The following is a 26,490-nucleotide window of genomic DNA, read 5'->3' on the forward strand; positions in this document are numbered from 1 at the left end:
TTCTTAGATTATTTAGTGTGAAGAACAGTAAGACTTGTTAACAAACTGTAGAGACAGGAAGACATTCACTCTGTGTGTGATAACTCAAAGTGAAATAAACACAGACATGGCATTGCCTCAGGGCTGTGTGCCACATGAACCCTGAGTGCAGTGCAGTGTAGGCTTGAAGATAGACAGTGCTCGTCACCTACATCACTATACACCAAAAACAAGAACTGTATTGGTAAGCACCCTGCTAGGTTTAGATCAAGAACTGGTGAAATTTAGAATAGGTAGTGTGGATAACATTTGTTTCCATCATGCAAAGGTTTACTTGCAAAACTATTCTGACATATTTGGTTCTCATTGCTGTGACCCACTTTCCTATCACAAGGGTCCTTGTAAGAAGTCACTAAGGACAATTACTGTAAAACAGAAAGGATATATGGTGGTAAACTGATTCCTGGGAAAAAATTGTGTGGAAAATGTGAGACACGTGAAAGAAACACAGTACCAGCCTGAAGATTTGGGTAATGTTGATGAGGTAAATGACAGTGATTGTGTCCCAGACAGCAGTGCTAGTCCATTGAAGAGGCTGAATTCAAGTCTGCATGAAATACAAGTATCTCCCATGAAGACACTGACTCATGTGAACAAAGAAGAGGAAAAGATATGGAAAAGCAAAAATTAAACAAACACAATCTTCTATTACAAAGCATGTTGCAGCAGTTTTACATATCCCTGAAGAGTCAGAAGAATCTGCTGAGGCTACAAAAACTCATGCTGAACGCCACCTAAACCTTCTCATGTCAGAACTTCAGCAGAATTCATCAAGGCTTCAAGAGCTGAACAGCTTCAAATACTCACACTTGCTCCTCATAGTTGACCAAGAACAAAGGTTAAAGAATATTTCAACACTACTGAGTACATGGTACGAACAGCCAAAAAACTGAAAGCTGGGAAAGGAATACTGGCACTGTCTTCACCAAAGACTGGCATTGCTCTGAATGAGGATACCATTGATGCTTGCCACAAATTTTATGAGAATGATGAAAACGGCCGAATATGTGCAGGAAAGAAAGACATCATTTCTGTGAAGGTTGACGCAGGAAGGGTGCATAAACAAAAGCATCTGGTAATGTGCAATTTAAAAAAGTTGTATGCATTGTTTAAAAATGAACATCCAAACTTGCAAGTGGGGTTCTCAAAATTTGCTCAATTACGTCCAAAATGGTGTGTTCTTCCAGGAGCATGTGGGACTCATAGTGTGTGTGTATGCATCTTACACCAGAATATGATGCTCATGCTGCACTCTGTTCAACCCCATGTCAAACTTCTTACTATAATGGAAAAATGTTTTTGTGATATATCAAATATGGATTGTAGGAGTATGTTTGGTGAATGTACAAACTGCCCAGGAAGCTACGAAGTGCAGGAGTATCTAGAAAATGTGTGCGCAGAACATGAGGAAATAACATACAAACAGTGGGTCACTACAGACAGGGGCACACACACATCAGTCGTACAAACAACAGAAGAATTCATTGCTACTTTCCTTAAAAGAATTCCAGCCTTAACCAGGCACCATTTTATTACCTCTGCACAAAGCCACTTTCTGTCAACAAGAAAATCATCGCTTGCAGATGATGAGTGCATCCTTCTAGTAGATTTCTCAGAGAATTATGCTTTTGTAGCCCAAGACGCTGTGCAAGGATTTCGCTGGGAAAATTCTCAAGCCACACTTCATACTTTTGTTGCCCATGTGTGGAATGAATCATCTGTTAGTACAGTTTCTCTGTGTGCTGTAAGTGATCACCTGATTCATGACACAGCATCTTTTAAATCCTTTCAACAAGAAGTTCTCTCAATTCTCAGAAACAGATTCCCAGCTATACGGAAAATTGTGTATTTCAGTGATGGATCTTCTGCTCAATACAAGAACAGGAAAATTTTTATAAATCTCTGTCATCATGAGGAGGATTTCGGTTTGAAAGCAGAGTGGCACTTTTTTGCTAGTTGTCATGGGAAGGGACTTTCTGATGGTGTAGGTGCCACAGTGAACGGTTGGCAACTAGGGCAAACATACAAAGACCATACAACAATCATATTCTAACTCCTATGCAACTATGTGAATTTGCATCTACAATCAAGAACATTCAGGTTTTCTATGTCAGCTCTAAGGAAATTGAACAGCAAACAGACAAGTTAAAGCCACTATTTGCTCAAGCAACTCGCATTGAAGGAACAAGAAGTCTTCATTGTTTCATACCACTAACCAAAACATGCATGCTTACATATCACATATCCAGAATGACTACAAGAACTGAAATTAGTGTGATATCTAAAGAAGTATCCAACGTGCCGGTAACACAAGGTAAAATAATGCTACACAGCTCATCGTACGTTGCTTGTGTGTACAATTCGCAGTGGTGGTTGGGGATCATTACAGAAGTACCGTGCATTCATTTCGATCTGCAGCCGAGAGATCGGGAGAAGCGTGGCGGGCGGCGCTGACGGAGATGGCGACATTTGCGGCCTGTAATGCCTGCTTATTTTTATAGACATATGCAGACATTTATATAAATATTGCAAAACGATCACTAACCTGTGTTATAACACGCAAAAGTTCTTCTGTAATTCATCCAAGTTCTGCTCTTATATACACAAATAAATACGCTATAGAAACGATGTTAAGAGCCACAGATAATAAAGCATTTTAATCATAGTTTTGACCAGTAACGTCCTGTTTAAGTTTATATCCTTGAAAGAGTTTTGTGGCCATGGGAATCGTTTGGAGGTTTCGAATGTGCAACACTGTATCAGGATTACACTGCAGACGAAACCGATAAAAGTGAATGGTTTTCGTGAGCTTCCTTGCAATCCGAAATATCCGAGCTCGAGTTTTTTGTTCCTTCGCGACTAGATGAAGACAGAGTTGTAAATATAGTGGCGAGCAATGTAAACCAAGAGCGTTTTAATTTCGTACTGTGCGCAAGAGTGTTATTCTTGGTTACTTGCAGTTACTTGTTTGTGTTATTGTAGTGTGTATGTGTGACATGTCAGTGAGACGATTGGAATGCCAGCCGCAAGATTCACATTAGAACAAAGATTTTTTTATGTATGACACGTACCTACATGAAAACAAACTCGTGTCGAGACATGTGTAGGTAATTTGTACAGAAATTCCCATGCGTTTCAACTCCACACAGAGATACGGTTAGACATCTTGTCCTTAAATTACGAGAAACTGTATCATTAAATTTTAAAACACCTAAGCAAAAACGACGGATTCTAACCGAAGCAAAACTCGATGATATTGGTGCAGCGTTAGATCATTCTCCAAACAAACCTCTACGCCGTGTTTCACAAGAGGTGGGCGTGTCAAAATCATCGGCACATACAGTCACTAAGCTACTAAAATTAAAACCATACTCTTATAACACAGGTTAGTGCTCGTTTTGCAATATTTATATAAATGTCTGCATATGTCCATAAAAATAAGCGGGCATTTCAGGCCGCAAATGTCGGCATCTCCGTCAGTGCCGCCCGCCATGCTTCTCCCGATCTCTCGGCTGCAGATCGAAATGGACGCACGGTATCTCATGACAACAGTGAATATTGTGTCAAATGTATGCACCCTCAAGGACCTGCACAGAGTTTTACATGGCCGAGCCACACACTGACATTTTGCTCAGGATTTCACCACCTGGCACAGTTACTGGGAGAACAGTAACTAAATTGACAACCTTCACTGTCAATGTAAAATTATATTCCACATTGCAACTCTCTGATTGATCCCTTGAAATTAATTTCCACTTACAACTTCAGTTGACTTGGGATATGATTATTGGAAACTTCTGTATTACGGACATTCTACACTGCATGCATTTCATATGTCCGAAACAGATACCAAATGAGGCAGAGTGCAATTTTCATATTTCCTGTAAATAATACCCAAGTTCAGGTGTTTCCAATTATACCATCTGCATAGTGTTGCCACCTTTTCCATTACAAGATTCTAACCCCTGAAATAGCCTCATTTTGCACTTTCTTTCCCACACATACTGTAAAAAGTGCCTGTAATTTATAACCAGAAACATTAAACAGCAATATGAGGGGGTGTGCTGATGAACCATACATAGAAATCATACTATGATGAATATAAAGACTTTGGCTGATTTCCTCAGTAGGGGGGAAATTAATAAACTTACCTGATTGTAACGACAATGAATTTCAACCATTTCCTGGGCATACACATATAAAGGTAAGGCAAAATCTACATTTCGTTACAACCAAGTATACTTTACTTTGTACAATAAAGCACAAGTACTTTTTTTTCAAGGATCACATTCTTTAGAGGCACCCTGTACAATATGTATTATGTTTTGAAATGAGATATTTCACACAATGATATTTCCTTACTAACTCTATACGTGCTCAAAAGATTGTTACAATCTGTTACTATGAGGCGACCCGTTTCCGGACAATTCTGGTGACTTCCCATGGAATGACCCTCATGAATTTCATGGAAACATGTTTTCATTTTTTTCTAAATGGCCAAGAAAGTATTTCAGTGTAAAAAATACAGCGTAATGTTCCTTACGTTAAGTACTATTTTCTAGCATTTTTTTCGGAATTATTATTAAAAGTTGAAATTGTTGCTTATTGACAACACTGTAGGTGTGTGGTTGACCTTGACTGGACAGTTTTTGTGGTGTTTACTTTAGGTGGCCATAATACATCACTGTGACCAGGTTTGCTGCAAAATATACATTTAACAAGTGTGTGAAAAGATGCAGGAATAATAATAATAACTTTTCTTTGTTAAGCAGGAAATATATAAATGCATTATTTGCATGTTCATATTTCAGAATCAAAAGATATAACTATATCAGACTATTACATTAAGTTCACAAATAATACATAAAACTACTCTTAGTTATATGAATGTGTATGTGCTATGTGCAGTAAAATCCTATTGAAATATGAAGATAACAGAAGAAACCACCCATTCATAGAAGCAGGCTCTTTTGCAACTGGGGCATTCCAAGAAATGTGGTCCTACTCCACATAAATAACGCCGGACCCTGTGGCCGAGTGGTTAGCACATCGTGCTGCAATGCCAGGGGTCCCGGGTTTGAATCCCGCTCAGGCTTCGTTGTTTGTGAATGTCCATTCATCAATTTCATCACTCATCTCCATCTTCGTAAATTAGCCAAGAGGCACAAAACGCGAAGTAAAATAAACTAAATCAGTCAATTCACGTAAATAACAAAATGAATCACTCTCGAAATTGTTTTTTTTTAAAATTGTATTAAGATTTAAATGTTTGTGAATGCATATAATTTGCATATTTCACCAACAAAAGTGATTAGTATTTGTAGCCTATATGCTTCAGAGATAATTGAAGTCAAATTTAGTTACAGTTTTAAAGTGTCGCATGCGTAACACTTTCTCGTTAATGCTGAGTGATCGCATACTCAACACCCCAAAGTTATTATGAATATTTTAATCCAATCTCCATTTTATGCGTGAATGTCGCACACATAACGCTGGATTGCACTAACTACTGCTTATGTCTAGCTATGGATTCCATGTTGAAAGCTGCGTATTTTCATTGAGTTGAAGCACTTGGCGAAAAGGTGAAAAAAGCCCAACCAAGGAAAAAAGAAAGTGTGGCAAATTTCACTGAAATTTCCATGTAGTACATCTCCAGTATGTGCTAATATCAAAGGTAATATGCAGCTCCATGCTGGGAACGACTGGACACTGTTGACATCATCAGTATTTCAAAGCCTAAAGATCCTTTTTGCAGTAGCACTGACAGAGACAATTCCTCACAGTTAAAACAGTGACACGAAAAGTCAGGCTGGTAAGACCAGGGCTGGCTCAATAGTTCAGTAGGTAGAGCAATGGCATGGTATGCCACATGACCACAGTATGGTTGAGCCTACATTTTTCACTGAAATTTCTACACAGTAGGTGTTATTCTGCATTGATACACATGGTTTTCTTCTGTGTGCAGAAAAACCCACAGAAGTTGTGAGAAAAAAAACACATATTCACAACAGCATTATTAATAATGCTCAGGTACAACGTGTGATGCTCTACTGTGCTATGAACTGAAGGGTATAATCTTGATGGGATCTGTGTACATACATAGAAGCAAATTAAGTCTTGTTATGGTCACTGGTCCTTGTGGTTATTTTAATGTTAACAATTCGTTAGTTGCCAATAATAAAAATTCTCCTCTCTTCAACACATAACCATATTAAAATTCGTCATCGCCTAGTAAGCAAGGTATCGTAGGTTGGATACCTGGTGGAGATACTTTGTACAGTGGTTTGGATCCCAGTTTAAACTGTAGGTACTGTACCGATGAGCCTATCTGTGCATAAAGTGGACTTTTAACAAAAATTCAAACATGTTAACATTTGTCCTCCATACCAGGACTGGTATAATTCTTTCTTAATACTGCTTTATGTCTTGTCACGCCTTACTATAAAGATTGTTAAATATGTTACATTTGAGTCTCGCACCATCGTCGCCTGGTCTAAATGACTATAAGGTAATTTTGTTCTATTGCTTTCATAAATACATGGTACAGACTTGCAGGGATGATGGAAGGGAACAAACACAACAAAATGAGATAGGAAACCCTGGTCCAGAAATGCCCCAGCCAAAAATTACAAGCCAAATCCTTCGAAGGGCAGGCAACCACACACAATGCGGAGGGGACAATGAAAGAAAGGTGAAAGAATCCACTGTGCATGCCCTGGAGAAGACGTAACGTCAAACTCGACGTGTGTAGTCTAGAAGTAAGAGTGTTGCGGCTGCAATCAGTGCAATGGAGTATACACTAAAGGAACTGGCTGATGTGCTGTTTGTGTATGAACAATCAAATTTGAACTCTAGGGTAGCAGAAAGTTTGTGTTGGACTACGTATCCACGGCACAAACATCCAGCGCAGACTATGTTTCCCAGACTTTTCCAACGATTATGGGAAACAGGGCAAGTGCAACCTCAATTCCACGAGCAAGGAGGACAAAACTGCAAGGACACCCGACCTTGAAGAAGCAGTGCTGGATCGGGTGGAAGGACAACCATCCATTAGTACATGGGCTGTGGCACGTGAAATTGGTGTGGCTCATAGTACTGGTTGGAAAGTTCTGAGGGAACAGCAGCTGAACCCTTACCATCCACATCGTGTTCATGCCTTGGTTCCAGCTGATTTCGCACCCCGCATCATGTTGAGTGAATGGTTACTGAAGTGCTGTGTGGTCGACCCTCAGTTCCATGCCTGTGTGCTTTTCACTGATGAGGCGTGTTTCACGAGACACGGGATGCTGAATAGTCGCAATAGCCATGTATGGGCTGATGAAAATCCCTTGCCACAGTCGTGAAGGGCCATCAAGATATTTGCTGTAAACATGTGGGCGACCATTGTCGGCAAGTATTTAATATGTCCGTATCTTTTACCGCCACACTTAACTAGACCAGTGTACACTGTGTTTCTGAGAGACATCCTCTCCGAGTTATTGGAACATGTCCCACTTCTCGTTCCTCAACGCATGTGGTTTCAGCATGATGGGACCTCAGCCCACTCCGTAGCTGGTGCTTGTGATATTCTGATGCAGACCTTCCCACAGTAGTGAATAGATAGGGAGAGGCGGACCTGTTGCTTGGCCTGCCCGTTCACCTGATCTCAACCCACATGATTTTTTTTTTTGTGGGGTCATGTCAAAAGTGTTTCCTGCGAGACACCTTTGAGTAATGTAGAGCTACGGGACACCTGTGAGTAATGTAGAGCAACCCTTGGCAAGAACCCTTGTAGCCTGTGATCTGGTCCGAACGACTCCTGGAATAATAAAGTGGATGCGACAGAGCATATTGCGACGCGGTCATGTCTGTTTCGAGGCAGGCGGGCGTCACTTTGAACAACTGTTGTAATGATGGCTGCAGTTACTACTCATTAAAGCCATTACATTGATTCTTCTGTGTTTGTTTTCCACTTCCACAGACATCTTTTATGGTTCCCCTCTGCATTGTGCATGGTTGCCTGCTCTTTGAAGGTTTTGGCTTGTAACTTTTGTAATGATGTGATCATTACTGGATCCTTTTCAGGTTATATGTTTATGTTTATTAATTAATTAGACTGGCTGGTTTTTAGTTTCATGTGTTTTGGTAATGTTAGTGTGCAACTTTTGTGTATGTCTATGTATTCCTGTACGTTTGAATTCTTGGCCGTTGGGGTAGGCAGGTGTGTAGCTTGATAGCCGACCAGTGGAGGTTTCCAGTAAAGGGTTAGGTCATTAGCAGGACCTATAAATAGGAAAGGAACGAAGCAGTGGGTCTCAGATGTTTGGCAGAGTACTGCTATGTAAGAGGTACCTTCTTCTCTAAGGGGAGCAGCTGGGAGAGTTTTCTTTTCTTACTATGTGAACAGACAGGGAGGACTCGTTCATCCTTTTTTGTAATACACACACTTGCTGTCTTCACATTATTTCAGTAGTTTTTTTCGTGTGGGAAACCGGGTACACATGCACAAATACCTTTGGCCACCTTTTTTGGTACTGAAGGGTTATTTTTTTTTTTTTTACTCATGAAGCCAGTGACTAAACGAGTCTACACACTCTCTTCGGGAAGGGTGGACAGGGTACACTAAAATGGGGATTTTTTTCGGAATAACGGCCAAGTTTTAACTTCTGTTAATAAGCCAATATGAATAAACCTCCATATATCAAAAGGGAAATGGGCCTTATATTATGATTTGAAGAAATACCTGTCTATTGCCAATAGTTACTGCTATATTTCGACAGAACTTCAGATACAATATATTGTTGAACCTAGGGACAAGGTTATAAAATGTATGGGAGTGTATGTTGAAGTGCGAGGTGTAAATAGCATAACAACACAATCTACATCTATACACTTTTGACTGGGCATTTCCGGACCAGAGTTCCCTATCTCATTTTATTGCGTTTGTTCCCTTCCATCATCCCTGCAAGTCTGTAACACGGTCACAGAAACACCCTGTATATTTATGTAGCCTCTACTTCTTAATAGTAGTAACAGCAGCTGCATTAATAGTATTATAAGTAGTAATTAAATTAAGAATGAATTATAAGTAATAATAAGTAATTAATTAAAGTGTAATAAAACACTGGTAATGTGAATTTGGAGAAAGTTTTACAAATAACCCTTCCCTCCTTGATGAAACTGCCTTTGTACGCTATTGATTCAATCAGATACTATTTAATAATTTTTATTTATCAAAAAAATGTATCATTACTAACTGAATAGAAAGTTTTTACATTTCAGTCAAAATGTAAAGAATTGATAATGAAGGTGACCAACAGGCATTTAACTGCCCAATTATATGACTCCGCTTATTACATACCAGCGGCGTGCATTCTGGGTATGCAAGGTACGCACTGCGTACCCACAACACCGTAAGAAAAAATAATAATTTTCCCCACCTTCTCGGAGCATGAAAATTCAACTATCGTCTCTCCGAAACCCCTTCCACTGCCAGAAATTCTATCTTCCGTACGAGAATGCTGCTGCCTTGCCCGAGTAGCCTGGCCCTCCAGGCAGTCCCGAACGTCTGCCCGAATGATTCCGATTGTGCCTTATGTGTTGCCCGCACCCACCCCATCCCTTCTGCCGATTTCCACGAGCAAAAGCTGCTGCCTCTGTTGGGTACCCTAGAAATTCGGAGGGCAATCCCCATTGGCTCCGATCAACCCCCACCATATGTTTGGGTCTTCCCACGCTCATCCCACGCTGCATTTTCCTGTTCAAAGCACATGGTTCTAAGAAGCCAGGGTACCTAAGATTTTGGCAGCGTCTGCAGTGTTGGTAGTAGTCAACATATATTTTTTTCTCTAATGTTTAGTTTACTAACATTGGACAGACACGCTTAGATAAATTAATCCCTGTGATTTGGTTGCAATAAAAATGCGTTATAAAAATTGATTACTGACATACAAATCGGAGCGGAAGGCAAGAAAATGCTTATCGGGAGGTGAGGGAAATGGAGTGATCGACTGAGCATTGCGTTTTACCTGAAACCCTTTTCGGCGGCGTCATGTCAATGTGTCGGAGGGAAATTATATGGACAATTTGCATGTTTCACACCATTCTCAGTATCTGTCTTTCTCATTCTAGAGATCAAAATTGTATTCGTGTCACTTTGCATTTCAGCTTATGATAAGGATGGGTGTTGACTGTTGACCCGACGATATAAATGAACGAAAGAAAAAACATAAACACAATGCTTACTATGGGATTCGAATGTAACCCCGCTCCCTTACTTTGCAAAGTTATGTAAATGGACGTTACATTGTGCCCAACATAAGGGTGCAACATCATATTGGTGGTGGTGGTGGGGGAGGATATCTCAATCTACACACACACGCGCGCATATATTACATATACACATAATATAATTATGATATACATATTTATAATGTCATTCAATATAAAAAAATAATGAATTTCTAAATATTTAATAATGCATTATTAATAAATACATAGAAAGAAATCAATTTGTTACTTTTATATACATCAGATATTTATAAAGTAGCAAACTAATTCATTTACTAACGGGTTAAAGATGTCAATAAATTACAAAAATAGTTGGAATCGTTTTATTATGCAATAGTTTTTCTATTAACATCATATTTATATTTGTCTTGCATTCTTGTTTTACTTCTATTGTACATATTTTGCTATTGATGTAGATCTGTTAAATATCTCTTGAAGAGGTAGTGTATGTTTTCAATATTATCCTTCATCTTTCATTGTTATAACAAAAACTCTCCCCCCCCCTGGGGAAATTTTGGTGTGGGGATTTTTGTGGCCAATATTATTGGTGGGGGGAAATCCCTCCATTCCCCCTCAGGACTTCGAACCCTGCCCAACGTTTATTGGAGCTTTTGAAGTGTGTTGGGATTAATACCATTCTATTCTGATGCATTTTCTACGAGAGTCCGTAATTTCTTCATTCTACAAAATATCTCGTCGACCGACAACCCTGATCCATTCATCTACAAATGCGAGTGGCTATTTCGAGGAAGGAGACACTTGTTACCGCGAGAGGTTGACGTTTTTTGTTTTTTCCGTCTTGCGTGTGAAATTTGCAGTGTTTCGTTCTTATTATTGTTTTGTCAGTGCGGTGAAGAGGTGAAGTAGAAATAATATGGAATCGGGAGTTGTCGATGACGTTCTGGAGAGGGTTTTTTCGTCATATAGTTATGAAAAGAAAGTGGAAATAATCCGAAATGGGAGGCCTGTTCCTGAATTGGAGGACTTGTCTCAGGCAGGAGTTACGAAGGATGGTAAGCTGTATGTTAGGCATTTTCAGGAAAAAACTTACTTATGTGTATATTTCTTCCTCAACCCTTAATTAAGATATTACTTATTTAAACATTTGTCTGTTCTTTCGTTCCCGTTCAATGTGCATCGCGCTGCATGAAGAAACTAATCAAGGTTGAATTGTTGGGCTGCACGTTTTTTGAGAATATATTTGCGAGGCAGGTATATTAAATATCATACAAATGTTATATCGTGTTACATCTGAATCTCTCCGGTAGCGTTTTAAGGTTATATATTTATATAAAAAAATTCTGAATTATATCCCATTTCAATTCAACTAACTTCAATCAGCTTTAGTGTGCATAAAGGAAACTTAAATTCTGCTTCCTTTAACATATCAAAAAATGCGACAGATTTTTTTTTCTTCATATGAATGCATTTGATACAGCCACTAGTATTGTTTTCAAAGTTTGGTAAATTATCCACTAAGGATTTCACTTACGTATTTCTCTTCCGTACCCTAGTCTAAACGTCACCGCACGCCACTGTTACATACCATTTAAAAACTAATAGCAATAATGTAACAACACATATAGGTCATTCCAGGTTGCTTCATAGTCATGGATTTGTTTCAATTTTTTTTACTGATAAGATACTTGGTCAAATATGACAAATATATAATATTAGACTTGTTCAACAAATATGTCTAAAGTTACATATTTTTAAAAATTTGAAGATTTTCAGAAATTAGGTGGATGAACAAATGCACCATGTGACACAAAACGTGTCATATCTCGGAAACTATGTGGAGTATTGTAATGTTTAGGTATTGTTGGAGAGGAGAACAGACCTAACAGAAAATTACTGTATTACCACTTTTACCTACTCAGAAAGTAGAAAAATCTTTAAATAAAGTAATATTTTGTGATGAAAAATACACTCTACTTCAGGTAACTGTTTGATAGGGACTCCCAAGGTTTACCACAATGAAAATTGTTACACACCATAATCAATACATGTCAAACATAATATTAACAAAATCAGAAAGGTACTATTTTTCATAGTAAAAATATCACATGTTTCTGTATAATCTGTAGAACAATTTCCCACTGCAATACAGCTATTTTTTTTAAAAAAAAATGGCCCTAAAACACTCACAAATTACCAATTATATGAGTACACATAATATTATTAGAAATGTTGAATAAGTGGGAGAAGCATTACTATGATGTTTATCCACTTTTAGATCACAGAAATTGTACTAAGACCAGAATTTTCGTCCAGAATGCATATGGGTCCCCTCATCAAAGATATAGGGGCTGAAATGATAGAAAAAAAATGAAAGTTAAGCATTTCCAAAGAGCTTGAACTAAATGAAGAAACCATTAGTGGAGCTGAAATATTTTCTGTCTGCCAAAAACTTTGAATATATGTTTTATGTGTATATATTAGGGTGTTTCATTTTTCCAAAGATGTGATTTTCATATGACTTTGCTTACGCCCCGAGTCTCAGTGATGTAAAAGATATACACTTTGTAAAAAAAAAATAGCATCACTGTATTCTTATTACTGATGTTGACAATTTTCAGTTTCGCATGCATGCATCTTTCCTGCACAACTTGAAATCAATTGATTGAAGCATTGGTCTGGATTCACTGCGTAGTGTGGTGTTATTCTTTTGTTGATCTAGTGTTTGGAGTGTCCGCTAGAGGGTGTTGCAATCAGTTACTGCTGCAAGGCTTTGTAATCAATTGTCAGGAATCCGTAAAACGATTGTTAGTAGTGCAACTTGTGACGTGTTTTATGTTGCAACTACATGTTCATTATTGATAGTTTGGATACATTATCATATTTGTGAAGTGTTCTGGTGGTGTGTAGTGTATTTGAGCGTGTTTTCTCGAAAAAAAATGGGCAGAAAGTGTGACATTTTACCACGTAAGCAAGGAATGGTTCTTGCTTTGCATATGGATGGCCATTCTCAGAGAGAAATTGGTCAACAACTTCAAATGCATCAATCCACAGTTAGCCGCTGCCTGCAAAAGTAACAAGAACATGGAAAATCATCACTGAGAAGTCACTGTGGCAGAAAGAAAAAGACATCACATTGACTGGATCGTATGATAAAGGACATGGCACTGAAGAACAGAGGAATGAGTTCTAGCCAAATTGCACATAAACTTCAAAATAAGGTGGGAGTTAATCTTACTCATGCTACTGTAGTATCCGAACTAAAGAAACAGGGTGTTTCTAAACACGTCCCACGTAGAAAACCCAGACTAACTGACTCACATGCAAAAGCCAGACGTGAGTTTGTCACACACGTTATGGCGCATGTAATGATACAGATTGGGAACATGTGATATTTTCTGATGAAAAACGATTTAAATTGCTGGGGAATGACAGCTCAGTTAAACTGTGGATGTGGAAGGGAGAAGAACTTGCAAAATCTTGTAGTTTATAAACTCAAAAGTTTTGTGGCAGTGTTATGATTTGCCATGTTTCTCTGCAAAAGGGATTGGCAGGATGCATATTTGCACATGGACCGTTAAGGCTGATCAATATCTGGAAATCCTGAATCGGAAAGTTCTACAAACTGTAGGAGATCATTTTTCTGGACAGAATTTGGACTACTTTATTTTTCAAGATGATAATGCAACCTGTCACCATGCTCAGGTGGTGAATAACTGGTTTCATGATATGAATATTGAAAGACTTTGGTGGCCGCCCAACTCTCAGACATGAATCCTATAGAAAACCTGTGGGCTATGATATGCAAAAAACTTGGTAATCAGACGTACAGGTCAAAAGAGGAACTTATGGCAGCCATTGTACATGTTTGGAATGAAATTGAGGTCGAATATTGTCAAAATCTCATTCGTAGCATGCCTCGAAGGTTGGAAGCACTTAGGAAGGCCAGGGGTGGCCACACTAAGTACTAGTCAATGTATTTACTTACTATCATTTCAAATTGACATATCATGATGCATTTAAAACCTTTGTTCAATCTTTTTACATGTAAAAATTGTCTTTGTGCAAGAACGTTCCACAAGCTATATTTGCAATAATTTTGATATTAGTTCTGTCAAGTGCATTATGTGCGTAACTATGACTTAAATAATAAAAATATATTGTACAGATATAGTGTTTTATATAATTGTTAGGAAAACAAATCGACAAGTCGAATTAAATCAATAAAACAACTGATAATTCACGAGCGAAATGCTGACGACCAAAAGTAATGAAGTGATGCTAATTTTTTTTTTACAGAGTGTATATGCCAAATTTCAAGAAGATTGGATAATATTTAGGGGTTGCACACATTGATCACTTTTATCTCAAAGTAGTGAAATTTCTAATATTGAAGTGCTTTGTACTAATGGGCTTCTCATGTATTTCTTTCATCTTTTGCAGGTAATTGAACTTTAAAATGGAAACCAAAAGAGGAATTTGGCTGCTAGAAAAGGTGCCTAGTGGTGAGTTTTTAGGAGCTCGGCTCCCTTCAAAGGAACAAATTTGGAGGAAAGCAAATATCCCTGTTAAGACGGAGGAGAATATCCGTGCTGGTATACAGAAGCTGTACAAAGAATAACAAAATCTGGGTAAAGAGAAATCGAGAAACACTGATAAAGCAAATGTGAAATGGCAGATTTGGAAAGGTGATCTCGTCGATTTATTTGACATTTCCCGGCAAAATGTGATGGACATGACTAGCGTATCACAAGAAGATAAAGAATTTCTTAGGTCACAAAGAGAAGATCAAGATCGTATGAGTTCGTCAATGAGTGGAGCAGTCAAGGTTTTCCCCTCAAAAATGAGAACTAAGTGTACAAAAGAAGACAAAAATGATTCATATAAGAATAAACATTACAAAGCTATCGCTGAAATCCATAAGACAGTTATACTGGAAGACTCATCTCCATCATCATCAGCACCTAGTGATGAAGAGGCCGAGTTTTCGCCTCCAGTAACGAAAACATTACGTTCAAGTCCTAGATTAAAACCTCTTGATCAGACACTCACGTCTACTTGGGATCGAGAACAGCTCTCTATTCGACAGGCAAGTACTTCATTTATAGCAACTGCAAAGAGCCTTGGTCAGATGTTTCAAAATTTTCCGTATCTCCAGCAACCGTTTACCGAGCTCGGGCGATCAATAGAAGTAAAATGCAAAGAAAATCGAAGAGTCACTCTATGAAAATCATCCTCAAAACTTTGGAAGATAGACTTGCAGTTCTAGTGACTGGCAAAGATTTTGAGCATTTTCTTGGCGTACCTGTTGCCCTGAAAAGCACTTGGTGAGCAGATGGCTGAAGTAGTTATTCGGGAAGTGGACCGATTTGGGCTACGTGATAATATCATCGGTATGTGTTTTGATACTACAGCATCTAATACAGGACTGATCCAAAGGGGCATGTACCAGAATTGAAAGGGAATTCGGACGGACATTGTTGTGGTTGGCTTGCCGTCATCACACCCATGAATTAATATTGAAAGGAGTGTTTAAGGAGTGTTGTGGCGTACCATCAAGTGATCCTGACATCCAGATTTTTCGGAAGTTCCAAAGTCTGTCAGCTTCACTTGATAAGAAGTCATATTCGAAAATGCTGGATGAAGAAAGTCCCGTTCAAGGCTTTCTAGAAGAACAATGAGTGAAAATGGTTAACTACATCCAAAATGTCCTAAAAGACGGAAGTCATCCAAGGGAAGACTACAAAGAGTTATTACAACTCTCACTCATGTACCTAGGAGGTTGGTCTCGAAACTACTTCAGTTTCAGGATCACAGGGGCTCTGCATCGAGCAAGGTGGATGGCAAAGGCAATATATGCACTTAAAATTGTCCTCTTCACTAAACAGATGAATATTCCTCAACGAGAATTGGAAGGAATGAAACGGGTTGCACATTTAGTCAGCCTCATATATGTTCGCTTTTGGCACAAGGCAATTGTAAGTCGATGGGCTCCAAAGAATGATTTGGATATGCTACAGCTTCTGAGCACTTACCCAGATGCAGACGTCAAAAAAGTGCTCTCACAGTTGCTAAGAGACACCTTTGGTATCTGTCAGAAACAAACGTAGGATTGGCTTTTTTGGACGAACGTATTACTCAGACTGATAAGGAAAATATGACTAAAAATTTAGAAACCAAACCTGCAAAGAAAAAGGAAATGAAACGATTAGAGGGTAAAAACCTAGTTTTTGAAGGAAAATACCTGAGCCATTTTGTTACTAATAAAACAAAGACGTTCTTTGAATTGTTTGGGATCCACGACGTGACAGAATACTGCAGTGATTCTCTATGAAGCCATGTGAACGCTCTTAAGGTGGTCAATGATACCGCAGAAAGAGGAATTGCTCTGATAAAAAAGTTTAACGAATCGGTCAGGGACGAACAAGAAAAACAATTCTTGTTGAGGGTAGTCGAGCATCACAGAAAAGTTGTTACTAAGCGAACAAAAGAAGGGATTGCATCGTTCAAAGATGATTAATATAACACATGTTTTGCCTATCATACTACCTATTAATCTTAGTGTCTAGTTTTAATATTACTTTAAGTTTGTGATTTCTAGTTTTCCCAATAAAAGTAATTAACATTGAAAAATCGTATTTTTTGCCTACTTTTACAAAACTGATCAAAGTGTGCAACCTCTAAATATTATCCAACCTTCTTGAAATTTGGCATATATATCTATTACATCACTGAGACTCGGGGCGTAAGCAAAGTCTGCAAAAAATTTACATTTTATTTTTTGCCTTACAATATGAAACACCCTAGTATATATAAACGAGGTGTGACACAAAAAAAAACGAGACTGTTCCAAAAAAGTGAGTGTACTTACAGAATCAGTTCTCCGTGATATTATTACCTTCAAGGTAGTCTCCTTCTGCATTCACACACTTCTGCATTCGGTGCTGCCATTGCTGGTAACAATGCTGGAACGAGGTTTGTGGAAGGCCCTACAGGAGATTCTCCGATTTAGCCTGAACCTCTTGAACTGAGGTAAAATGGGTTCCATTTAAGCAAGATTTAACTTTAGAAAATAAAAAAAAGTCACAGGGGGCCAAATCAGGTGAATAAGGTGGATGCCCCATCACAGTAATGTTTTTGGCTCATTTGCATTCTAACATGTCCACACACACGTCTTTATGGTACTGTTTTTGGTCATCGGACAGAACTTTTGGAACAACCTTCGCACAAATCTTTCTCATGTGTAATTCCTCAGTTAAAATGCGTTGAACGGATTCCCTATCCAAGTTCACCAACTCCGCCACTGCACGAACACTCAATCTTCGGTCCCCCCGGATCACATCACGAACTTTGGCAATGTTTTGATCTGTAATTGCTGACCTTGGACGCCCAGCACGTTCATCATCTTCCACACTGTCCCTTCCATCCGAAAACCGCTTATGCCATTCAAACACACGTGCACGAGACAAAGTTTCATCTCCATGAGCTCGGTTAACATTTGAAATGTTTCCGTGGCTGTTTTCTTCAGTTTCACAAGAAACTTGATGTTGACTCGCTGTTCGGTTTTTACATTAGACATTTTTCCGGCAGAATGTAGTTGCACGTGTTCACTCACTGACACAGTACTCCCAACTGGTGTGACCAGTTGAGTCAAAACTGGCTGCATGGATAGAGGAAGTGTGCGGGATGACGTCACCAAAACAGTTGTTGCCAACCCCACTCCTTTTTCAAGTTACACACTTAGTCTCGTTTTTTTTGTGTCACTCCTCGTATATATATACTAGGTGAGTCACCTAAAATTACCACCGGAAATATTTTGTGAACAACAATGAATATTGAAAAACTGCTTTCGCAGATATATAGGTATGAGAGGGGCTCATGAAATTAGTGGACGCAATATGTTCAACTACTTAAGGAAGTAGGATTTTCAACAGAAACTTAGTTTTTTTTTTTATGGAAATCCCATTTTATTTTCAGGTCATTTGAAAGTATGGAAAAATTCATTAAGAATGGCATTTGTTATATACAAATACATCAAGTAGTTTTCAAGCAATTGTATCGTGAAGTTGAGCGTGAGTGCACATTGCCACTATGCCTGTCGGCAGAGTTGAGCACAAATGCAGTCATGCATACAGCCCACATGCTTGTGCTGCATTTTTCCTACACTCGCCATAGATAAGTATCATCTTGGCCTTTTCAGAGTTTGAAAATACTATTTTCTCAGAAACAGTTCTGACGTACGTACACTATCGCAGACGTCTGGTTAATCAGTGTACTTTATTACGCCCTTGCTTTATTTGATAAATTTGAAACAAAGAAAAGTGTATAAGGTGCAAAGTTTAATAGTTGAAAACTTAGAGTTGTCATGACCAAACGAGAAAGTTGATTGTTCCGATGTACTAAAAATTATGATGTAAATGAATGAACGCCAATTAAAAATTAGAAAAACGTGTATGTTTTAACATTTATGTACTTAACTGATGGCAGAATGTTTAAAATTTATACTTTTTAATTAACAAATATTTGTTAACTCTGAAAGATGTATCAGAACCTTTTAGATAATTTGTCAAAGCTTACTCATGTATAAACTACATATTTTATTGTAATCTGCAGTTGTTGGAATGTAACAACTTTCCTAAGCATAACACATAGTTTGCAGAAGAGTAACATGTTTGTTACAACACCACGAATCAACTTGTGAGAATGTGTGTTTGAAGCGTCAACTTCAAGTTACAATTACTTGGATGTATTACAATGTAACAAACGCCATTCTTAATAAATTTTTCTGTACTTTCAAATGGGCTGAAAATAAAATGGGGTTTTTATTTAAAAAAAGTAAGTTTGTGTTGAAAACCATATTTACTTACGTAGTTGAACATATTGTGTCCACTAATTTGATGAGCCCACTCTCATACCTTTATATCTGGGAAATCAGTTTTTGAATATTTTTTGTTGTTCACAAAATATTTCCGATGGTAATTTTAAGTGACACCCTGTATATAGCTCTGATATTATATTACTTCCTTACTAATAAAAATTCTAAACTTTGATTTGTGTTCAGAATAGAACATCAATTTTGGTCTTAAATTTCAGCCATTTTTATTAGAGATGTTGCCAAAAGGCACAGAACATAAAATAATTCTTCAAATGTATTGAAAACAATATTGTTTACCACAGCTTTCTATCATTTTTCTTAGCTGAGCTATCATAATTATCGCAACTGTCTGCAAAGGAAAAAATACCCAAAGTCATGAAACAAAAAAAATGGCCACCATTTTTACACAAACTCAAGTTTTAGAAAAATAATTCCTGCTTTGAACTACCCTTGCATATGTGTTAGAACAACAAAAATATTGAAATTTTAAAAGTGGTCAAGGAACCAGTGCTGGAAAATTTGGTATGGGCTGACCCATATGCATTCTGGACAAATTTCTGGTCTTAGTACAATTTCTGTGAACTAAAAGTGGATGAACATCATAGTAATGCTTCTCCCACTTATTCAACATATCTAATAATATTATGTGTACTGATATAATTGGTAATTTTTGAGTGTTTTAGGGCCATTTTTTTAAAAAAATATAGCTGTATGGCAGTGGAAAATTGGTTGTACAGCCTATACTGAAACGTGATATTTTTTACTATGAAAAATATTACCTTTCTGATCTTTTAATATTATGTTTGACATGTATTGATTATGTTGGTGCGTAACAATTTTCATGTGGTAAAACCTGGGGGACTCCTATCAAACAGTTACCTGAAGTGGATTGTTTTCTATTTTCTGAGTAGGTAAGAGTGGTAATACAGTAATTTTCTGTTAGGACTGTCCTTCTTCTCTCCAACAATACCTATATCATCATAATACTCCACATAGTTTCCAAGATATGACATTTTTGGCGTCGTCACATGGTTTGTTCGTTCGTCCACCGAATTTGTGAAAATCTTCAAATGTTCAAAAAATTATGACTTTCAACATATTTGTTGGACAAGTCGAATATTACATATTTGTCATATTGGACCAAGTATCTATCAGTAAAAAAAAAAAAAATGAAGCAACTTTTCATCCTTCAATAGGGTGATTTCACATGGAATTACCCATATACAGGTAACTTGGTGGCTGGTTACATGGCTACAAGTTTTGACCCCATAAAGGAAGATCATGAACATATTTAGTTGCTTATTTTAGCCACTTTTCGACATCTTTAAGTTGATCATAGCAGTGAAATTAATGATGTTTACATGAAATACATGATATGTTACCCAATATTTGATCATAGGATTTTTTGCATCATAGTCAACAACTGCCACATATGGGGTGGTGCAAAATATGTTATAGTGTAACTCTTTTTTTTGGATCCTTTTTGTTTGATCAATCAGGTTCACTACCCCCTCCCTTTCCCCACAACACCTCTAGTGATCAGTTGTTCTCAATTTTGCCAGGAAACCTGGCATTTTTTAGAAGTATTAAACAGATAAAGTAAAAAGTACAGAGGTTGATCGGGTTATATCCGACCGATATGTAAAGTGTACTTACTCTATGAAAAGCCATGCCGCCACCACTGGCTGTGTTCTGTGGGACCACCAGCATTATGGACAATTGCCCGACATCGCAATGTCCACTCCAACAAACTATGTTGGAGTACATGCATAGGAATTCCATCCCATTCCTCCTTACAGGCTTTCCATAGACCGGTGAGGGTGTGGGGGCGGCGATGTTGTAGACGTCATTTTAACAGTCCAAATGGACAGAAATCCATTGGACTGCCATCAGGGCTTTTGACAGGAATGTCATGAAACGGAATAACATGGATTCCTGTTTCCTGCTCCATGTCCTGATAAAACCGGATGGATGTGGCTGGATGGTTTGTCCATGTGGATCCGCACCTGGTTCTTGTTGGCTCTGTACAAACGAGGGATGTCTCTCCGATAGATTGGTGCCATAATGGATTCCTGGAAATAGGCGGCATTCACCTTTACGTGTTTCTCCACCTTACATATCTTCAACTTCCCCTCGTAACCGTACCTGGTGACAATCTGATTCCTTGCGGGAAACTTTCTCGGTACTGGAGTAAAACTCGGTATGTCCGTTGCCATGGTACGTAATTGACCTAATGTTACCATTACACATGAGATAAATGTAGGCCTCATCCAACGTGACAACTGTTTTACATTTTTACCCTGCCAAGTGTCTTTCGTACAGTTTGCAGCAATTGCTCTTGTGTTCTGCATTGTGGCACAGGAGGAGATTGTGAACCTGGCCCTTACGTACATACCGCAGGCCAAGATGGTGACGAATGACGTTGCTGACAGTGAACTGCACCACATTGAACCTCTGGGCCATGCCACGTTGGGGTGGTGGATTCTCCTGGACTGCAATTTGCCAAATTCCATGAAGCACCTCAGGCGACACTTTCGCTGGCAACCTCGAATGGGCCCCTTTTGTTGGCAAATGTTTCTGTCTGCATGAGCACCATTTGTGTTTGCCTGGCCACGATATCTTCAGCTGTGGTCACTCCAATGGTTAAATCATTTTTCTGACACTTACTATTTGGTTGTACGAAAAATGTACGTGAAAAAGAGCCATGATGTACCCTTCCCAATAACGGTTAATTTTCAACGGCATTTCACTAGCATGAACACTACACTCCGGCAACTGCAAGCTCAGACGCAACACTGGTTTGAAGGCTCTGGCGCAACTACACACATAGCAGCAGCATTGCCAAATCTGTCAGATATAGCCCGATCAGCCATCTGTATGTAGATAATGAACCACTTCCACAAGAATACCTGTAAGAATATTCTTGTTCAAGCAGATAAGCAATTTCCAACACAGAAGTATATTTCATCCATGGTGGCTGACAAAGGGCTGTTGACTACAAGTTACGAGTAGCTTCTACTTTCATTAACAAAAGATTGTGTTTTCAGTATTATGTGCTGTGACTGAAATGTTTGGAAAGGAACACTCAAATGTCATTTATTTAACACTAGAATTTACAGCATACTCTTCAAAATAGTATTAACAAGAGAAAGTAGTTTTTAAATCTGATTTTGACTCACTTTCCACTGTTGGGCAAGCGCTGGCAACAAGTGTTGACCCAGTGTAAGACTAACTTCAATTTGCCGATCAACATAAACCCAACCTTCCCCAAATAAAAACTATGGTTGACACAATGGTCCTGGTTACTTGAATACGCTCAAAATTGTAGACGACAGAAGGATTTGAAAATGTTAAAAATGGTCAGACCATAAAAACCACATTGCATTTACTAGGGTACCCTGCACACGTTTTTTTATTAAAAATTCGGTAGAATATGCAAGTACACAACTAACATGGGCACAGAGCTCCTAACAAGACATGAACACCATTTATCATGCAACACATTATGCTCAATCAGTGCACTGATAACCTTCCATTGGAACGGATTGGAAGGGTGGGACACTGTCACTTGTAAGAAAATTCTCAAGTCTTCCTTGTTTTATTCAAGTACTGATAACCGAAATGCTATGTCTCATATAATTATTTCAAAATTATATGCTCTTTTCAACTTATTTTTTCTGCCAACAATCCATTTTTGTCATGAATTGAGAAACATTGCATGATAAAACACATTGCGACTTGTACTACATTATTCATTTGGAATAATATAGGTTCTACTAAGCCTTATTTTTATTCTCACAAGTACTTTGAGCAATAATTTACAAAATTTTCTGAATAAAACCCACATGGGAAAAAATGAGCCAAGCTTGGTAGCAGCTTCCTGTGGGGAAGAACAAGGAGAGTAATTAAAATTATCATTAAAATGTTGTTTATGGTTGTACGTAATGCAAAATAAAATCGATTGTATATGTTCATTACAGCTGTTGAATCATAATTTTTCATTACTGTGAATATTCAATTCCACGTAAGATTTCACAGAATCTTGACTTTTCACTATATCACATAAAAAAAGTTTTTACTTAACCTGCGATCGGTCACAGGTCAGTACCATGCTCAGGGCTGCTTAGAGGAACATGCATTTTTTGTTAGCGCTGAGAGCTGTGTGCTTCTACAATGTATTATTCTGTTTCAAAACAAATAAACATTTTGAATTAAAAATTAATAAAGAAGGGAAATAATAAACAGATCACTAGAAGTATAAGAAATTAATTTAAAAAAAAAATAAAAAGCAGTACAATATGCCTGACAAGCAAGGGTGACTGATAATGTGACTCAAGCAAGTGCAACGGATCCTTGGTTAAGACATTAACAATTGTCCTTGATGAAACTTGTTCGTGTGTTCACAAGGGATTATTTTTTTTTCAAAGCTGCAGTCATTTTAAGTTCAAGTTTATAAAAAGAAATGAAGAGGGTATGTCAAAATAACATTTTTGATGAAGTTCGTTATTCTATTTAAAAAAGATAACAACTAACTAACTCTCTTGCCTTCTTAAACCCAAAGGTTTATGGCTGCAGCAACACAAACCATCCATCTGTCCGTATCCTGGGCAAGATCAATCCAATGTTTTCCATCCTTACTCTTACTGATTTCCTTTAAGTCCTTCATGTAACCTTTTCCACTCATGTGTCTCCTTGTTGGAAAATCTGATGGTAAGAGACCTGTAGGAAGGCCAAGTTGAAGATGGGAGGGATGGTCCATTGAGACCATTGATATGGACATAAAGGAAATTGGTAAGGATGAGAAAGATTGGATTGATCTTGCCAATGATAGGGACAGATGGAAGGTTTGTGCTGCTGCAGCCATAAACCTTCTGGTTTAAGAAGGCTAGAGAGTTAGTTTGTTGGTTGTTATTCTTTTTAAATATATTAGAATAAAAAATACATACAAACGAAAGAACATTTCGATGATTGCAGATAGAATATGAGGATATTACCAAGGTATCTTAAGATTAGGTAGCGATATCCTGGGAGTGCCAATCGGTGTATGAATGTGTGGTGTCACATTGTAGAGGCAGAGCTTGGCCGAAGCAGACGAATGTTAGCATTTCTATGAGAAATTCTAAGAGGGGAAAGTATTTTATTACTTCGAGGAGAGAGCGAGGAGGGGGATATTAATTGTTATTCCTGTACTGGACCATTTTATAGGTGGGAATAAAACACAACATTTTATTTTAACCAAAGAAATGTATGTGTGGACACACCACATTTTTTAGTAGTTATTATGAGGAAGGTAACAACAAACCAACACAATAACAATAAAATAAAAAACTTGAACCTTTATTTTTAGAAAAAAAAAGGGCTGCTCAGAAATATTCAATTAGTACCGTATTATGCAAATTAACAATGTTTTCTAATTATCTTACACTGAACAGTCATGATCATTCTGTGTTTAGAAAGTAATATATTTATAAATTGAATGATATGTATTCATTTTGATTCTTATAATGAAGAACATGTCTGAATGTTAGCTAACCAAATAATAATAATAATGGGACATTTCCCCATCACGAATACAGTTAAAAAAAAGTCGGGACAGGCATCAGAAAGAATGAAATGTCCTGAGTAAATTGGAATATGTGGTAATCTTGTATCAATGGTTATAAATCTAAAATTACCAAGTATTGCAGACTGGGGACTACTAGAGTTTGCCTCTCTCCATAAACAATTCAGTTATTTATGCAAGAACAAAATCAAGAGTTTTTGCAAAATGTGAAAAATGGTACATGTTATTTTTGTAGGTTTTTATAGGTTCATATTAAAATATTTGATAGTTCAAGATGGGGCATGGCTGCCTTTGGGTACATACCTGATCCAGAATTTCTGCTTTTAGATCTCACACATAGTTTTCTTCACAAAAATAGACAGTGCACACACGCTCATTTTTTTTTCATTAATGTTGTCTTTTGTGTCTACATGCATGAATACTGTTTCTTCTTCTTTCTTCTTTCCTGGCACTACAGTCCATCACAGACCCTAGCCTCCTTCATAATCTTCCGCCATCCATCTCGATTCACAACCTTTCTTCTCAAACTCGTAATTCCCAGCACACTCAGGTCCTCTTCCACCGAATCAACCCACCTTAAAGGTGGTCTTCCTACTTTTCTTCTCCCATCCATATTCGTAAATGTGATCTTCTTACACACCATGTTATCTGGTATTCAGTACGTATGCCCCAACCACCTTAGCCATGTTAGTTTAATTTCTTTCACAATTTCTGTATCCTGATAAAGCTGATATAGTTCCATATTAAATCTTCTTCTCCATAATCCATTTTCATATATCGGCCCATAGATCCTCCTCAGAATCTTCCTTTCAAAGCTTCCGATCATTGACTCAGCCTTCTTGGTTATTATCCATGATTCACATCCATACATTAAGATAGTTCTTATTAACGTTTTGTATAGTTTAACTTTTGTTTTCCTTTTGATGTAGTGAGACTTCATATGTTTCCCGAGTCCAAAATAGCTTCTATTTGCCTTCTCAGTTATATATGCGCCAAGATATTTAAATTCCTGAACTCTCTTAAAAGAGAGTCCGTTAACTTCAAAGGTTGCAGTATTAGTAGGCACTTTAGTTATTTCCATATATATTTTGTTTTAGCTGCATTTACTGTGAGCCCCATTTTTTGTGCTGCTGTGAGAAGGTTAGCTACAGTTTCACGTAACGCTCTTGTTGTTCTGGCTATTATTACTATATCATCTGCATGTGCCATAATTTACACTGATTTGTTTATTATGGTTCCACTTGTTTCTATGCCTGCTTCTCTGACAGCCTTTTCTAATGCAACATTGAATAGCATGCATGACAAGGCATCCCCTTGATGCAATCCTTGTTTGGTTTCAAATTCTTCTGTCAGCTGGTTTCTTATTTGTACTATACAACGTACTTTTTTTAAGGGTCTTTTCTATTAAGTTTGTTAGCTTCTGTGGGATGTCAAATTCCCTCATGGCTTCGATTAACTCTCTCCTTTTTATGGTATCATATGCAGATTTAAAGTCTATGTAAAGGTGATATGTGTTTATTCCAAATTCCTTTGTCTTGGCACATATTTGTCTGATTGTATGTATGTGATCTGAGGTTGACTTTCCCTCTAAAGCCACATTGGTAATCACACCTATTATTTTATTTACATATGGGGAAAGCCTTCGGAATAGTATATTAGAAAAAAAATTGTATCCAGTGTTAAGTTTGCTAATACCTCTAAAGTTTCCTGTTTGTAGACGGTCTCCTTTCTTATATATGGGGTATATGATACCGTCTTCCCATTGTGATGGAATTTCTTCATCCTT

At 37.8% G+C, this 26,490-nt stretch overlaps 1 protein-coding gene across 3 annotated transcripts in view; it reads left to right on the forward strand.

The window, feature by feature from the left end:
• Positions 1-26,490, forward strand: part of Naxd (NAD(P)HX dehydratase) — a 46,335-nt gene that overhangs the window by 9,514 nt on the left and 10,331 nt on the right. The window contains exon 1 of one of the 3 annotated variants that reach the window (XM_083119786.1): positions 204-223. The exons of the other annotated variants lie outside the window; for them this stretch is intronic. The gene's annotated coding sequence lies outside the window, so the exon portion shown is untranslated. Of the gene's footprint in view, positions 1-203; positions 224-26,490 lie in introns of those variants that run through there. 3 annotated transcript variants of the gene reach the window in all.

This window comes from Lepisma saccharinum, chromosome 3 (assembly GCF_977018435.1).
Source record: "Lepisma saccharinum chromosome 3, izLepSacc3.1, whole genome shotgun sequence".
Lineage (NCBI taxonomy): Eukaryota > Metazoa > Arthropoda > Insecta > Zygentoma > Lepismatidae > Lepisma > Lepisma saccharinum.